Here is an 18,519-nt window from a genome sequence, read left to right on the forward strand (position 1 = left end):
ACACTGCCCATGTCACCACACTGCCCATCCCAGCGTACTGCCTGCCCATGTCACCACACTGCCCATGCCACCACACTGCCCATGTCACCACACTGCCCATCCCAGCGTACTGCCTGCCCATGCCACCACACTGCCCATGTCACCACACTGCCCATCCCAGCGTACTGCCCATGCCACCACACTGCCCATGTCACCACACTGCCCATCCCAGCATACTGCCCATCTCACCACACTGCCCATGCCATCTCAGTGCCCATGCCAGCGTACTGCCCATCCCAACCCACTGCCTGTGGTATCGCGCCATCCCAGTTCTCTCCTGTGCCCCGGCTGAGGGAAGGACGGGGCTCACGGAGTTCGGCACGCAGGTCACACCCGCTGTTGTCCCCCAGCACAGGCTCCTCGCGCGAAAGCCGAGTGACTGTGATAAGGGCGAGTTTAGTTCTGACATTTCCCGAGCTCGTAACCTCTTTTTACACGTTGCTTTTACATGGTGCTTCATTTTCCTGTTGGCTGCTTCCAGTACAAATGTAAATAAACCCTGCAGCGGAGGTGAAAGCGCAGTTGATGGTTTGTCTGATGCCTTGGTCACTCCTTGCCACGGTGACATATCTTTTCTGTTTCCCTTCAAGGTTCCGTTCTCCTAAAATAGCTTTTTCTTGTTTGCAAAAGTTACACACAAGGACCTTAACGCCGCTTCTTTTTTTTTTTCCCTGCAATTCTCTAACGATCCTGTCAAAAAGCACTAAACTCAGATCTGAGCCCCTACTGCAGCCCTGCCTGGGCTGTTCGAGGTGTGCAGGATCTGTGTTCAGGTACATGTCTCACACATCTGGCAGTGCCCATGTCTCCACATTCACACCCTTCCCAGTCTGTCAGCAGAGCACACTGCGATCAGCCATCACCCCTAGACCACCAGGCTTTTTTCTTTTAAGTAGTTATTAATTTTTAAATTATTAATTCCGGTGTAACAGTGCTCAGCCAGAAGCTGAGCACTTGACTATCCATGACTATCCAGTTGCTCTCAGGTTCTCCCCAGTTATCCTTTGCCCTATTCCTTAACATTTCTCTCAGATCTGCATCTTTCTATTAATGTTTTTCACTACTGACATGTCTTCTGGCTACTCTGCTACTTCAAGTTTGTCTTTGCCTTGCAAGTGTCCCTGCTGATGTCTGTGCCCATATCCTACTTCTCCCAACTCTCATAGGGTCATTTCTGGCATCCCACCTTCTGCTGTCCCTCCTTTCTCCAATCCAGCTTCCTTTGCCATCGGTTGAACAATCGCGTTTTTCCACAGCTGCTTCTAACTGCACAATCCCCTCATTGCCACTTGCTCCCCTCCCCAGAACACCAGGCTGGCTTCTGACCAGGACTCATGAGGGAGGTCACTGTTTTTGGATGCACACCCAGGTGTCCCTGAGGCCTCTCCCTTAGGCCTCCAGGTGCCACCCAGTCTTGGCTGACGGAAAGAAAGCTCTCAGGGAAGAGCAACATAATCTAATAAACTCCTCTCTGTATTTAACAGATATTCAATTCTACAGCTCATGGTTTTGTGTATTTGAGTGGGATAATGCTTCTGATGTATTTATTTTTACTTGTTTATGTTTTCCTTTTTATGATGTGTTCCCCTTCACTTTAGAAAAAGTGGGTTTTTTCTCAGATATTATAGACAGCAGTAAATACGAGTGTTTAATTTTTCTGAAACCAAGTAAAATATTATTTTAAAGGTTCTCTTAACTCTAAAAGTGAAATTGTGCTTACAGTTCTGATTACATACATAAATAAATCTGTCATCAGCAAATGCAAAACAAATTATTGTAGAGAATCTAGCTTAAACACAGCCTGTCACAGCAAATTTAATTAAAAACTGGTGCGTATCTAGCTTATTTTCTACCTTCACTGGGATGTACCTGATCAAAAAGGAAACCAACCAGGCAGGCCAGGAAATTGTGTAAAGACTGTCAGCTCCTTTGAGTGCTGTGTTCAAATATATGTCTAATCCAATTAAACCCAAATTAGCAGTCAGAACCTATGGAATGCTTTCCCAAAAACCCCTCCCATGACAGAACTCAGTGCACGTATTTCAGTGAAGCTCTGCCGTTGCTGAGAGCAGACAGGAGTAGTATCAGTTGCTTTTCAACCTACTTAAACACACTGCCAGTACCTGCACTTAATACTGAGTCTTTTGCCTTAACAAGGTGACACTAAAGCCTGAATTCTGGAAAGAACATAAATGTGTTTTAAGAAAATTATTAGTTCCATGCCTAAAGTAAAGGCCTGTGTCGGGGGAGAAGAGATGATACTTACTAAAAATGATGGCAGATAATGAGAAGCAGGAGGGAAAAAAACCCCTTATTTCAAACAGAAATCAAAGCACCTTTAAGAAGAGTTTGTCAAAGCAGAAACACAGTCTCTGCAGTTTAATAGGTATATTAGGAAACAACTAAGCCATATAATCAGTCTGTGTAAACATGCCATAGTTTGGATTGTCTCTATCTTCGTATGATGCTCAGGAGTCACATGGATGAGCTCATCCTACAATGAGGGTCTAGAAATTCCCTGTACTACATGTATCTACTTTAACTGTTAATTTGTGTTCTGTAAATAGGCCTCTTGAAAAGTGAACATCATTCCATGAAGGTCCTGTGAGCCCTGGGATCAGCACTGTTGGGCTGGGGCCAAGGACAAACACCACAGAGCTGATCTACAGTGCCACTCTTCAGTGGGGGTGGGAGGGATTTTAGGTTTTTGTGCTGATTCAAAACTGAGGCCACACGTCCCCAAATCATCATCAATTTGTTTTATTATTTGTCTGGGACATCGAAGCCACGGCTTTCTTGGTAGCTGCTGTAGGAGTATGGCACTTGCTTTCAGAATAAATCAGCATGACCCTGAACCTCCCCATCATCCCAGTAGAACACAGGCATTAAGTATATACAGTTTTCCCAGCATTATTTAAAAATACCTCAAGCCTTTGTGTGGGGGTGACAAGAGAGAGAAATAAGACACGTTAATATGTTTTATAAAGATATACTTTAACTTCTAAGGCACTCAGGAACCATGGTGATGGTTCCTGAAATTGCTCAGATATGAGCTCTGATCACAGGGAACTATTCTAAGATTCAGAAAGAGCATCAGATGCTAATAACTTCCAGTCAGTACCGACCTGGACTGGATTGAATGGGTGACACAGAGCTGAAATCCCTAGAGATCTTCATTTGAATGTCAACTACTGCTCTGACAGGTAAAGTGACCTCAAAGAAAAGGAGGGTCTCACTGTAATCGCACACTGTTGAGAAGTTAAAAACAGTCTCTCACCCAAATTGCTGTACACTTGACACCAGAACAAATTTAGTTTTCCCCCCAGTATTTCCTTTCTTCTCCATTCAACGTTCTGATGGAGTTTGCAGGGAGCTTATGGTGGCTTAGACACCACGAAGTTAAAACTAGTAAACAGTTTGCTGTTGTTGTTCTGTGCATGCCAAGGGGAGCACAAAAGATTATTAATTGCAGAATGATGCTGTCAGTAACAGCCTTGGTCCTGCACTGGGCATCACCCTGTCACTGTCAGAACCTGTCACTGTTGCAGGAGATGTCTTGTATTATCTATCATACTCTGGGTAGGTTTGCTCTTAACAAATATAATTTGAAAACACAGTTGCAATTTTAAGTCATTTTTACGTTCCTTAGTTTTGAACATGTAGTTTACAATTATACTTTAAATATCTTAAAAGGGATCCATTTTACAGCAACCTTAAAAGCTTATTATATAATTCTAACAATTTTAATTAACATACCGACATTTTGTTGCTGTGTAAAATTAAGTTTTCGTCTGCAGTAGCAGCAGCATCCAGGCACTGTCCTGCAGTTCAGTAATGGAAATTTCCCAGCCTCAAAGCACACTCTGTCTCAGTCAGCTGCAACAAAACTCTGGGTGATTTCAATGTTGTTGTGTGTGCTTTACTTGTCCTCAGTTATCTGAAGCTTGTATCTTTTGAAAACCAGCTACTCCTCATGAGCTTGCTTCATCTTGCACAAGACTTAAAATTCAGTAAACAAGCCGGGGATGATAAGAGAATTGAATCACCGGATGAAGAGTTATTTTACAGGACTGAAGAAACAAACCATACATATAAGTCAGTATTTATACAGAATGTTGCAGTGACTTGTGAGTCGTCACTGAGGTCCTGGCATATGACCCTTGTTTTCTTGTGCTGAAGCTTTATGCACTGAAAGACTATTAAGTTCTTACAAAAAGATTTAGCTAGTGCATAATATCAGTCTTCTGATCTCCGTATTTCTGGTATAATTGATTGCTAGGAAAATAAAAAATAATTAAAAAAAAAGAGATAAAATTGTTACAAAGCCTCAGAAGTATAATAATTTACAAATACTAAAACATGCATCCTGTTTCCACCACTTGTTCTCTGTTCAGCTGTAAGGCAGGACAAGTGATGCCTCCAGCAGAGGCAGAAGTCAAAGCATGTAGAAACAGGATTATTAGGGTTTTAAGTTGTTCAGATATTGCAGTAGCTCCATTTTTAATACTTCTTGCTCATAGCTAAAAAATTTAGGGAGCACTTGTGATGAAGAGGTTGGCTGATGTGAGGACAGGGAAGAAACAGTGATGCAAGAAAGAGTAAAAGGGAATGGGGAGGGAAGAATGTAAATTAAAATCAACAGGTAGTGGGACTGAGCAATGGGAGTAGAAGGGTCATAGTTGGAGGGGTGACATTCAGACCCCACTGCATCCAGCTTTGTGTATGTGAAGCCCTTGGCAGACACACAAGTCCCTTCATGGAGAACTGGTTTGGGGAATGATGCCAGGCCTTCTAAAAAGAGCTCACCAAGACTTGCTTTCCCTGACATCATTGTCGTCTGCTGGGGTGACATCCATCACAAGTACACTGTGATGCTGACTAATGACTGTGATGGCATACGTATGTCCTACCTGTCTGCTATGATTAGATTTAGTATAAACAATGGGCAGTGGCTGAACAGAAACAAGTGATAAGGGACAGTGCACTAATGGCATTCTGAGATTTTCACCTAAAAGTCACCAGGGTTTAAAATTCAGCCAGTATTGATACAACATCATACGACAACTGTGTGGCAGCCTTTAGGAGCAGATTGGAGGCTGTAGCACAATGATTGTGAATATAAGGTTCCACACGCAAAATAAACTGTCCTACTGAGTTTTCCTGGCAGATCACATGGAAGCAGATTCCCTCTTCTCCTCTGCTGGACAGGTCCTGGACTTGCTGACATGGAACTGCAGAAGAGGCACCTCCAGATTTATGGCTGAGACATACTTCAGGGCACCTGCAGGGAAATCTGGATGTTTGCTCTCTAAGCTGCACCTGTCCTGTGTGAGGTATCAGTCTCTTTTCCTTGCACTTTGTTCAATCCACTGACCTGATAGCCCATAGAGTCTGTGCTGCTTATTTTTAATAGATAGTATAAATATTACAGACATCCATTACTACAGTCCAAAACTGATGAATCATCATTCTTTAAAACAAACATTTCTTTTGCACTTTTGCATATCTATAGCAGATAAAAGCAGTACAGAGGAGAGCGATTTCCTGAAGGAAGTGGTGTCACCATATTTTGAAAAAAAGAGCCAAGCTGTTGGAATCTGTGTTGCATTACAGGGTAATGCAATACCTCTGAGCACTTCCTGTTTATCACAAGAGATACAATTTTCACCACATCATAAAACTTTCAAGCATTTGTTAATAAACACTCCTAGAGAAAAAATAATTTCCAAATATTCAACCCCCCTGGCATCTGTCATTACAAACAAAAGAAGGTTTTCATTTTATATATCAGGGGACTATTTGTGCGAGAGACGCAGATTCTGAGGGCCCCATCCACCTCCTCCTGAAGGCCACATCTCACATTAGGTCATTCTACCTCAGCACATGACGCTTCTTATATGTAAACAGTAAGATGTTCGAATGAGCAAATGTAATTTTTACTATCATCATGTGTCATTTTTTTAAACAATGTGGGGACACAGAGAACGAACATATGCAGAATTGCAGCACAGAGTCTTGTATGAGAATGACGAGAGTAAGATTTGCTTCTAACAACAATAATCTGCCAGTGCTGAGGTACCCAATCAAACATACAAATTGTGCAGATGTTCACAGTGGTCCTGTCTCAATGTGTAGCCTTTCTCACTTGACAGCTTTGTTGCCTCCATTAATTTTTCTGGATAAATTAACCTTGCTGGAAAAGGTAGAGCTGGGGAGCAAAAGGGGGCAGATTTTTAAACACCAGCAGCCTCGGTGTTGCACTTTGCACACCCAGAAGATAAAATCTTTGGCAAGGAAATGCAAATTATTGTCACTGATTCAGGATGTTCTTGTGATCGTGGCTGGGACTTGGTCTGCAGCTGACAGGGTGGGGGTCGGGGAGGGAATTCAAGATTTCTGCCTTCTCCAGGTAATAAACATTTTGGTAGGTACCTGTGGAGCCCCTGGTGGTCTAGTGGTAAAGGCGTGGCGCTGTCACCGCGGAGACCCTGGTTCGATTCCCGGTCAGGGCCACTCCCGGGCAGGTGGGGCTCGTTAGCCCTTAAAGGCAACCCACCTACGTCCTAAGGACCTCGCTGCCACCGTCCAAGCTCGCTTGGCCCCGGCAGATGAACCTTAGGATTAAAGGGTGGGCTCAGTTCCGCGCACACTGTGTCTCACCTAAAAAATCCAATGCGCAGGCTGGAAGGTGTAAAGACCTTCCCTGGATCTTCGCTCGCGAAGACTGGTCATTATCAGGTACCTGTACAAAAACAGTGCTGTACAATGAGACACAAGACAGGCTTGTGCCTCTTACAGCTTCACCACTGTAGGAGGCTTGTCAAGTTCAGAGCAAACTACAAGGCCTGTCTGTTCAAGATGGAAACATCTGAACTGCAGTTTCATGTGGTAAAATCCTGCTGCACGGAAATTCAAGATAGGTAGTGACTACGAACAATTCTTACTCCTTTAAATCACTATAACATTTAAAACTCTGCCACACAGACTGTTATCAGTTAGACCAGGGGAAAGACTGAACCTCAGAAAAACGTTCCCTCCAACTACCAGCACTAGATCTAGCAAAACTGAATTAATAATAAAGACGTTTGTAGCTTTTTGGATTTTTAAAGTTTTAACAATTGGAAAATTATCTGGCTCACATTATCTTTGTCTTACCTGACATATGGTGGTTATTATAGCAGATAAGACAAGCCTCATGATAAGAGATGCCTTTTGTAAGTGCAACACATCCATTGTAATCAGGCACTACATTTATCTTAACTGCATTACTGAGTCTCTGGGTTTTGTACAAGTGACAGAAAATTGTTTTGAGATCCAACAGCATCCTGCATCTCAATTAACTTTTCAATATGATGTCTCATTTCCCACTTATGTTAACAGCCAAACTGAATCCCTGGCCTGGAAATCCTACTGTTTAAAAAAAAAAGAAAAAGAGAGAACCATTCTTTTGGGAGGGTATGGCAAAATATCTGCAGGATGATGCTCTGCATCCAATTTTACATGTACCATTAACGGCAGCAGAGTAAGATTAAGTGATTATTCTCTGCCAAACAGTATGTGTGGGGGAGCAGACAACAGATGTGCAGCCACTTAGCCTATGCCTTGTGCACCAGAGTGTGGTATGGAAATGCATGTGGATATTTAATTGTTATTCAACTACAAGTTGCTTGGATTTCTGAGTCTGGGAAGCGCATATGCTGCACTGAGAAATGAGTGTTTATTAGCACAGGAGCTGTGCTGGCCTTTCCTGCAGAGAGGCAAAGTACCCCAATCTAGAGAAAATGGATTAAAAGGGGGCTGTGCACCACTCTCATGTCCCATTTACCTTTGTGAAGTGCAGTTGGATAAATGCCAATATATGGATACATTTCCATCATGAACTCTGAACAGCTTTTACTGCTGCTTATCACAGATAATAAAGTGCAGCAGCTGTCCTTTTATCAAATCCCAGTTTATAGAAATGTATGTCTAAATAAGGGACATAAGCAAGATCCCACCTTCAGGGACAGCCACATGGATACATAAACCCTTTAAGAGCTAGGATGGGACCATCATCTTGTATTCAAGTATTTTTCCAGTGCTTGTTGCAGCAACCTTCTGTGGTTACTCTGCACATGTCCTCTTTCCTCTCTGATTCCTCCTTCAGGACTCTTACCCATGCCAACATCCTCCAGGGCTCCTGCAGTTCCATTCAGTCCTTTCTCTGCTGTATGGGCTGATGCTGCTGGGTGACCTTCCTTCCCCTGTCACCCTCCCTGGTCAGGCTGTGTTCATCCTGTGCCCTTTTGAGGGAAGCCCCACCTAGGAGGTGAGGTGGGAGATTAGGCATCAAATAGCAGTGAGGCATCCCCCCAAACACCCCAAATCTTCAGCAAAAAATTTGATGTTCATTCTTCTCTCACTCATTGCAGTTCCAGTCTCCACTCTCACAGTGTCCAATTCTTCTCCTTTCCTGGGCTGGTATATTTTTTACTGAATTTATTTTCTTGCAGTTTACTGAGCTGCATGAGCTCATTAAAGAGCCAGACAAGCACCAGACCTGTACAAAGAAAGCGGCAGGGCTGGAAGCAGAAGCATCATTTTGATACCAGCAGTCTTTTGGATTTGGCTCAGCTGCCGGGTGATATCACTCCATAAGACAAGTTTCAGCTGTAAAACACGGAGGTTTGACTGCACTGCCGAGAAGCCTTCAGACACTTCTCTTGCCTTTGCCATGCTTTGCTGCACTTTTCTTGGTTCTTGAAAAATGCAGGAAAAAGCAATCATGTTGGCAGTTTTATAGTGACTTCCTCACCACCTCCTTTCTGCTCGTCCTCTGTCTCTCCTTTTTCTGCCATTGACCCTAAAGTCTCTCTGCTGTAATTCTCTCTGCTCCTGGTGGTTTTGTCCTACCATCTTACAAATGCAGGCCTCCTTTCTCAGGACAAGTGTTCAAAAAAAAAAAAAAAGTATTACACAATCACCAAGACATGCGCATTACTCACCAGAACAATCCTGGGGATCCTATTTCTGCCCCTCAGCACTTCAATAGCACCAGTGCCCTGAAGGCAGAACCCAGTCAGGACTGTGGGTGTACAAACCCAGCCCTACAATGGAAAACTCTGCTTTGTGCAATGATCAGGAGCCATCCTGCTGTGAAGGACAGAAGTATCTTGCTGTGTTTGTTTTGCGATGTGGTCTGATCATTTATACTGCTGAATTAATAAAAATAGCAAGATAGAAGCTTACCAAATGGAATCCATTGCTAACCGTCATTCATTGTTCTATTCTTGTTCCACACACATTAGGAAGTGCACATTATCTGGTAAATCAAGACAATAGAAACAAATAAATGCCTTTATATTGTAAGAAAAAAAAAAAAGCCTTTCTAGAAATACTGTAGAAACAGTCACATCCTCTATTTCTGTCTTTTATAGGAGGCAGGCTGTGTCTTATTATCATCAAGGAAGAAGTAAACAAATGTAATTTAATCAGTTCTGTCTTTCATTTATTTGCATCAGCCAGAATAAAAGACAAAGGCAGAATGGAAAACAGCAGCTTTGTGCTAGAACTTTGAATGCACAAAATACTTCTTTCTCCAGCCATCAAACATTAAAAAACGCTCTGCATACCAGTAATAAAAAAAGTGTCAAACAATTGACCACAATGGGAATCACAATGCTTCATTAAAAGCTCTAAAGCAGAGTAGAAAAGCTTCCAGCCGTTTGCTAAACAGAACTAAATGCTCAGATACTTTCAAAAAGTGTCAGAAGATGCTTTCATCTTGTCTAGTCAGGCAGATAAATATCTCCCTGCTTATTCAAGTCTTGTCTCCGAGCTTGTGCCGCTTCACCAGTACCAGCTGCATGTGCCACTTGCTGTGCTGGGACTGTGGCACCTCTCAGAACACCACAAGAGGTTAATGTCCTCCCTGGTGATGAAGCTTCATTGCATGTGGTGCAGGGATTTAATCAGTAGTTTTGTATTTACATATGTAATTATGTATTATTTGGAGAACCTAACCTATTTGTTCAGCTGACAGGCGATGTTGTGATAAGGAATTTCAGCAGGCAGGATATTTATAGATCCTTTATCTCTACATACAATCAGAGCTGAAACGTCAAACAATACCCCGAATGAAGGGTTGTTTCAGTTCAACTTTTCCCTATTGTTGCTTATCCTTTTTTTTTCCTCCCTTCTGTCTGGTTACTGCCTAAAACTTGGTAGTGAGAGAAAAAAGGGAATGTGACTCACGCTGACAACTTCATTTGCTGTAAGAGACCTCAGTAATTGCTCTAACCCACTTACAGGAAAACTACCCCTCCTCTTTCTCTCTTCCTCCACCCTTAGACAGACAGAGGCCATGCTTGTAACAGGAGCAGCCGGCTGCTCTCTGAGGTCATGCTATCACTTATGGAGTAACCCAGCCTCATTCTTTTCAATTTTCTTCTGGATTTCAAGTTAACCCTCACAAGAATTTAGAGCAGCTGCAGTTTAAGGGGCGTCTTCCTGACACGGATTTTTCATGAGCCTAATAACCAGGGTTTGCAAAGGGCTCCCAGCTCAAACACAGCAGGGATGAGGTGGCTGCTCCCACAACACACAGGGCTTGGCAGCCATAACGGCAGCTTCAGGATAAAGCTGCCAAGGAGTCAAACAAATGTCGCCTTTTCCTTTCCTTCTGGGATGGGGGCAGGGAATGGTAAATAGGAACAGGAGAAGAATCAGCACAGTGCCGTGCAGCACTCTACCAAAATATATTTTCATTTTTACTTACATAATCAACATGAGATTGGCATTCGTAGTGAGGTAGTGGAACAGATGGTAAAGACTTAGTTTTCAGCAAGACGTTAATTAACAACAAACTCTGGTTTCTGCTACAGAAGGGGGTTTGTTCTGCTCTAGCAGGATTAAGATGGGTGCTTACTACATAAGACAAAACTCAGTTTCCCCAGACAGAACTGTGATCTTTATATTTCTTTTCTTACATTACATCCCTGTCGACTTTTCCAGGATACTCTCTAAAACACAGCAACATTCCAAATGCAAAGCCTTATTAAAAACCATCCCAAATTTTGGTCCTAGCAGTAGCTTGGGATTCTCTTTGCAAACACTTCTGAATGTTCTATGGACATATAAACACAAAGAGGACAGAGAAGAAGAGTTAATATGATTAAGTGAGAGAGCTTCATGCAACTTGCACTTCAGTTGAAGCTTGTTTTAGCTTGTTGAAGCTTTTACAGATATGATTGAAGTTAAAGCTTTCTTAGATGCATGCTCTGCATGAAGTTCTGTCTCTTCTTCCCTCTGTTCCACACACTTGGAATCAAAATCTTCAGCACACTGATGCAGCTGAGTTGGAAAGAGCTATCCAAAGGGGACTGAAGCAAAAGGTAGCTATGCAAGACATTTAATCAAACCGCAGGCAGAGAATACACCACCCAGCCACAATGAATAAGGAAACAGCACGTGCAGCTGAGAAGTCTATTGTCTATTTTTCATCTGATAAGCTGGCTCGACATCCAGGCACACTGACCACCCCACAGACATCCAGCTCTTCCCTCACTGTGCTGCAAGGTGATGGGAGATTCACTCTTCCTGCTTTGTATTCACCATCAGAGGCTCTCCAGAGTCACATGCCCCAGTCCTGCAGGGGCCTGTGGGCCACATTCCTCCAGGGATTACATCCATCCCCAGCAGGGGAGAGAGAAGAGAGATGCAGGCCTAAAGGGATGGGCAAGCAGTGGGAAGGGAGGAGCTGAGGGGAGCAGGGGAAGGAGTGAGCTACAGAGAACCTCCAAATGAGCATTGGCAGGAACTGGAGGGCAGTGCTGCAGGAAAGGGAGTGGGGAAGAAGTCATACACTGCAACGATATTATATAATTAAATACAATATTATATATTATATAAAAGAGGGCAACAGGGCATCTAGATTTATCCACTGCGTAGCTAGGAAATGAACCCATTATTCCCACCTCTCTACACTCATCCCTTTGCTGCCAGCAAATCTCTAACACCTGACAAGAAACATCTCTGCCCATTCTAGTGACATGTACAACTAGAAAGGATGCCTTTCCATTACTCCCACTTTGTCCATGCAGGCAATAGATGGTTGTGGGTCTGTGATGTAAAGCTGAAAATCATGCCCCTATTAATTACCTAGAGGGAGTGAATGATATTATTGCAGAAGATTTTTTATTTTCTTTCAATTTTTGTGTTAAAAATATAGCTGGGATGAGTTAAAAATTACATTCAAGAATACTGTGGTTATGGAGTCATAACACTGAAAAATGAGTATATGCCTGAACCAAGAATGTCTGTTCCACCTTTCGGCAGCTACTTTTAATTACAAATATCAGGTAGGCTCCCATGCCATATTGCTCTCAACTATGAAAAAGTGCAACCTGACATTGTTTTATGGAGCCCAACTAACCTGCAGAGTTGTGCAAGATTTGGGCCTCCATCAATTCATGTGGTGTTAAATCAGAAATGGGCCACAAGAGAGTATTTTGCATACATCAGATGGCAGAGATTCTTTGCAGGATGATCTTCAGGAGAAGTGTCAGATATCACTGAAACTGTGCTTAGGAGGTGCAAAGTAGAGGAAAGAAAAGAACGCAAAATATTGTATTCTGCTTGGCCTGTCCTCCTTTTGCAGGGGTTAAGAGGGAGATGTGAAAATCAGCAGAACTGTTTCTGTACTTAGAGTTGCTTTTTTGGGAGACAAGAAGGGTGATGAAAAAGCCTTTGCAGATATTACCTCTAAAAAAAAAATGTAATCAGCATAACAAGAAGTTAACTCTTCAAGCAAAACTAAAAAGAAAAGGACCAACAGACGCATAGACAAGTACTGACTTCAGTGGAGCTGCAGGGCTGAATTTGGCTCCAATTCTGTGAAGTACTTTCAAAGCAGGAGCATTCTGCATACAAATAAGCATTAAATAATTTGCATCATTAAGAGAGCTCTGAGCAGCTCTTCTGGACTTTGAAAAAAGCTAAAGGAAATGCACATTGTTTGAATACCACTAACAACAGTCATTAATGAGCATTAAGACATCTACAGTATTGAGACTGAGCTGTAATAAGATACCCAACCTCCTTCCCAGGTTATTTTCCTTATTGATTTGTAGAATTTCTCACACATGAGCTTTGGAGTGTGACAGAGCTCAGCAATTAATGTAGGAACACCCATTAAAGAAATACAATTACTTCTTTTTTGTAATGCATCTTTTAATTTTGCTTTTCTAGAAATGTAGCCCTGTTTGGTATAGATACCACAGACAATTTAAACACCAAAGAAACAAAGAGGTAAATGGATTTACCCAGGATGACACACACTGTGTAACAGAAATAGCCAAACGGGTCTGGAAGTCCTGTTTCCCTGTTTATCTATTTCATTTGATCAGCTCTTAGCAGAGCTGCTGCAGCACTGGGATAATCTGTGGCCTCACACTATATCTCAAATGCTTGGAAACATGTTTCCAAAGTAGCAGACAGCGCAGAAGGTCAGGTGAAGAACAAAAGTTGTGCAAAGAACCAAAGGTACTTCAAATATAGTTGAAGGTACTCAAGTCCCAGAGCTGCAGGACTTGAGGAGTGGTGGAATACTGAAAGCTAAATTCGCACAGCAAAGTGCAAAGGGGGAGGCAGGGGCAGGCACCAGCCTACAGGCAGTTCAAGGGGAGCTGGAAAGAATCTTTAATGAAGGCAGAAATCATTCTGGGTGACTCAGAATATTGGTATTCACAAAAAGAATTGAGAACAGGCAAAAATAAATAAAGCTGAAAGCAAAACCCATAGGCAAAATCCCTCTCAGTAGCCAGAATACTGATATAATCTGAACAACCAAATAACAGGTCCTTGTGAAAACCTCTCTCTGGGTACTTCCTGCACACCAGCCCCTCTCCACAGCTGGCGATGGCTGCAAGCAGCTCCCACTGCCCCAGTATGGGAGCTTTGCAGGCCGCTGTTGTGCTGACACCCTTTTTCTAGCAAAATGCAGAATGGTGGTCCTCCCTCCACAACCCCAGCCCTCAGCTTTCCTGTGATATCTTAACTAGTGCATTGTGTAACCTCACAAACTTCCCTTGAGCCCTGAGCAGCTCAGCACGGCTTTCATGAGCTGCCAGCTTTTGTACATGTCACAGGCACAAACGACGGCCCCTGACAGACCCAAAGTCGCAGTAGTTTTATTTATGAGTGGATTTATGCTAGCCAACTTCCAGATCCTGCCACCATCAGCTAAAAATGTATGCAGGCAGCATTTAACTAAACCCCCAAGTTTTACAATGAAGACTGAAAAACAGGTTAATTTCAATTTTTAATTTTTTTTTCTTTTTAATACAAGCATGATGACTTTTTGCCTTTCTTTTCCTAATTTTTCATTAAAGAGTTGTCAAAGAAGCTACAGTTATATATTTTGGAACTGAGATCACTATGACTGAAGAAGAGGGAAGACTTCCTGACAGTGAGATCCATTAGTCAATGGAGAGGCCTCCCGAAGGAGGTGATAGGAGCACAAAAAGTGCTTTAGCAGAGCCAATATTAAGTGCTCCAAGGGATGCAGTCAACTCCAGAGGATTGCCATGAGCCATGGCCTTCAGCACAGCAGGCCTCCTGCCATTAGTCTGCTAATGCACATCCTGGCCTGGCCAACTGCTATTGAAAATAGCTCACTGACTTGAAATTTCATTAACAAGAAAATATTAGAAGACAATTTTCTCATGGTAGGGGCATGCAATGTGTCTTCCCATTACAAAAGGTTATTAGCTATTATGTTATTATTAGGGCGAAGAAACCAACAGTTTTCATTAGTATTTGTATTAGGGTTTTTTCATTAACTTTTCCTTAAACTACCTGAAAAAAACCCCCACTATGTTGCTTGGATCCCCACGATGTCTATTTTACCCTGCGGAAAAGCCTGCAGATGCCAATCTTTTGCCAGCGTTACCAAAGAAATAAAAAAGTAAAAGCCACCAGTTACAAAGGGGTTAAGACTGAGAACACAGATCTATAATCTCTTTACCTTAGAAAGCAAGCAAAACCAAGGCAAAAATTGAAATGCTACAATTAAGGCAAAAAACAGCCTCATAAATTTTTCCAGGAGGAAAAACATACTGGGGAGATAGTGGTGGGGAAGATTAAACTATTTTTCAAAGATTTAGCATCAGCACAAAACTGAGCACTTGAAATGCTTTCCTTATAATTTCCTGGTTAGTATCACTGCACTGTGCAGCAGGAACACTGTTCCAGTGGTTCAGCTGATAATTTCTAAACACATTGTATTTAGACTTTGAATGTAACATTAATACTGGGGGGTTTGATCTTCATTTTAGTGTCCTGATCCATTGGGACACTAAAAATTGTACAGGCAACCAGTGTTTGATCTGTAGTAAGAGGAAGGTTTGTCCATGTATGATTTGATACTTCTAACATTTTGAAGAGATGGAAATCCATTGGAGTGTAGGAAGAGAGAAGGGCAGAATGACTCTGTTTTTAAAAGCAGACTCACCAGGGCAACACCAAAGCCTGCCGGCACTGTTGAATTTGATCTTTGTCTCAACAGCAACATCCCAGTTCTTCTGAAAGATATGAGGCTTTGGGTGACTGATATGATAGAAAAGAGGAATTGGCAAAGCCATTTCAGTGCCTGATTCATTCTCCCATCTCAAGTTCCTCATAGCAGGGCTGGGCTGGAACAGCTCCAGGGCATCTTTTGAGAGCCAACACTAAGGACATGGTACCTTTAAAGGCCAATGACCTTCAGCCAGTTAAGTCTGTCAGGGAAAACTCTTGACATGCATCCACACTTCAACCCATGCTGGTCATTTCAGCTGCTGGAACAATTGTGTGGAATCAGCTGCATCAATAGAAAACAACTGAGTGAAATATCTGATGCCAGTGGCCCAACTCGTGTTACCTGTGCCCACCTGTAACCCAACAATTAGATCCATCGTTACCAGCTTGGCTTAATTATAACTTAGAACTTCTCCAAACACAGGCTTTGGTCAAGATTTTAAATGACTATAATTAATTATACAGAAAGCCTGAAGTGTCTTCTTATCCACTGTTAAATGTTTTTGTCCTTTCCCCACACTGCTACCAGAACTTGGTTTCATAAAGGAACTCTGCTGTCAACTGAAAGAAAGGTATCTCTTGTAGCCTGAAAAACACATAGAGAACTACCTTTTATGTCTTATATAAAGAGAAACAAGGCTTCAGAGTTTTTTAATCTCAACTAAGAGATGCTAAAAAGAATATTATTCTAACCTATACTTGCTTAGTCCCACTCTTTACATGAATGATTTATTTCTTGCCTCCCACTTAAAAGGCTTTTTGCACTCTCCCCAGATTACTGCTGCTGTCCGTTATCAGAGATCCGATATTGAGCAGCTGGGCCCCAGCCTGAACCAGCTACTTGAATTTTAACCAGTAAAAAGCAAACCACAGAATGAGTGCCAGAAACACTGCAACTTCTTAAAAAACATGGGGAAGAAGGAAGGTATTATCATGCAAAGAAACGTTCCCCACTCAGCTTTCCAGTGCCCACTCGTGAGATGAAAATATTAAGGGAATGACACAATATGCAGAAGGCTCTTCTGCGGAGTCTGTGGCCATGGCCAAAACCCCCAACCCTTCCCCATAGCTTTTTGGTTCTCTCCTTTGGCCAAAGGAAGGAGGGAGCCCTCTAGGGGTGGCACACGGAGCCCCGGAGGAACATTTCGGCACCTGCAAAAACGTTTGCCTTTTCCATGCCGAGTCCCTCCTGCCTTACCTTGAGACAGATGCAGTGTCCTGGCACCTGGCATGTACAAGGGCTCAGGAACAGAAGGTCTACGCAGAAAATCAGGCTGGGTACAAGGAAATCACAGGCTTTTCCTGGAAGTGCCTACTCCACAGCTCGGAATATGATGTGGGAAGTCTCTTCTCATGCTCATGCAGCCTTTTCCAGGGAAAACAGAACATCATCAGACTGAAGTGCTGGAGCTACTCTGGCTCAGCACAAGATAGCTAGAATTTTTTCTTTTAGTCTATGCAAAAGACTTGGTTTTGCCTTACTGTATGCCTCAAGCACACAGTGAACTCTTGTATAAAATGAGCAGGCTTATCCTTGTCAAGGCATGTTCAAAATAGCTCTTTCCAAAAGCTACTTCTATTTGAAGGCTAGATAACAGCTGCAGCATTTAAACATTTAAATATTTTCTCATTCTAATGAGAACTTAAGATTCTTTCCAAACAGCTCAACATAACAGGAGAATTGGCAAACCCAAACTTCAAAACATTTTGACTCCAGTAAAATAAACCCCCAACAAAGCAAAACACAAGTATCAAAAAGCATCTAACAAGATATTAAGAATTTGCTGTAACACAACAGGCAACAGATTTTGTTAGATATCCAAACCAGAAAAGTGCAAGAACAGTTAACACTTCGGAAAAAATCAGTTTGTTTGTGTTTGTTTGTTTATATAAGGGATATTGACTGTAAGACACATGCACAGTTACATGTGCAAAACTGCATTATCAGTTTGGTGAAACAGGTAAATACACATTACAGTCACTTACAAGCAACTTTCTGCATGACATTCAAGGTTAGGCTTGATTTCTTTAAAAAAAAACAAACAAAAAAACCCAAAAAATCTGAGACAGTAAGATGAAAGCCTGTAATCTACATTAGTGCTATCTGAATAGCAAACCTGATCTAGATGCAGAAAGTGTTTTAACTGGCCCTCACCAAAGAGCAGAGACATGTGAAATCTGCATTACTGGAGGAGAGTCCATATTTCTAAAAGTTTTCCTAGTCCTTGAAGAAACACTTTTGCTCACTCCATTTCCCAGGTGGAAAGGACAGGCTGTTGGTAGAGCTGTGCCCTGGTTTCAGCTGGGAGAGTTAATTCTTTTTGTAGAAGCTGGTACAGTGCTGTGTGTTTTGGATTCAGTGTGAAAATACTGTTGATATCTCACTGATGTTATAGTTGTTGCTAAGCAGTGCTTACTCTGTATCAGTCTCTGGGGCTCTGCCAGCGAGGAAGTGCACAAGAAGCTGGGAGGAAGCATGGCCATGACAGCTGATCCAAACTGGCCAAAGGGCTGTTCCATACCCCAGAACATCACTCCCAGTGTATAAACTGAGGGGAGCTGGCCAGGAGTGGTGGATCTCTGCCCAGAGACAGGCATCAGTCAGTGGGTGCTGAGCAATTGTGTTGTGCGTCACTTGTTTCACATGGGTTATGCTCCTCTCTCTCTTAACTTTTAATTAAAACTATTTTAATTATTATGATTATATTTTTTATTATCTTTCCTTTTGTTTCAATTATTAAACTGTTCTTATCCCAACCCAGAAGTTATAAATTTTTCCCCCCATTCTCCTCCTGCTTGGGGGTTGGGCAGGGAAGAGGGAGGGAGCAGCTGCGTAGTACTTAGTTGCCAGCTGGGATCAAACCATGACAAGCTAAAGAATTTATTTCTGCATAGCAACCCCCAGTAAAGTTTGTAGAGAGCATG

General features: G+C 42.4%; 1 long non-coding RNA gene across 1 annotated transcript; it reads right to left on the reverse strand.

The window, feature by feature from the left end:
- Positions 1-1,882: 1,882 nt before the first annotated feature.
- Positions 1,883-17,588, reverse strand: LOC126641564 (uncharacterized). The gene is made up of 5 exons (XR_007629273.1): positions 16,793-17,588; positions 15,530-15,877; positions 9,268-9,340; positions 8,195-8,340; positions 1,883-6,781 (listed from the first exon to the last, which is right to left on the reverse strand). It is a non-coding gene; the product is annotated as an uncharacterized LOC126641564 (long non-coding RNA).
- Positions 17,589-18,519: the final 931 nt, after the last annotated feature.

The sequence above is a fragment of the Myiozetetes cayanensis genome, unplaced genomic scaffold (genome assembly GCF_022539395.1).
Source record: "Myiozetetes cayanensis isolate MyiCay16 unplaced genomic scaffold, myiCay2020 scf21, whole genome shotgun sequence".
Taxonomy (NCBI): domain Eukaryota; kingdom Metazoa; phylum Chordata; class Aves; order Passeriformes; family Tyrannidae; genus Myiozetetes; species Myiozetetes cayanensis.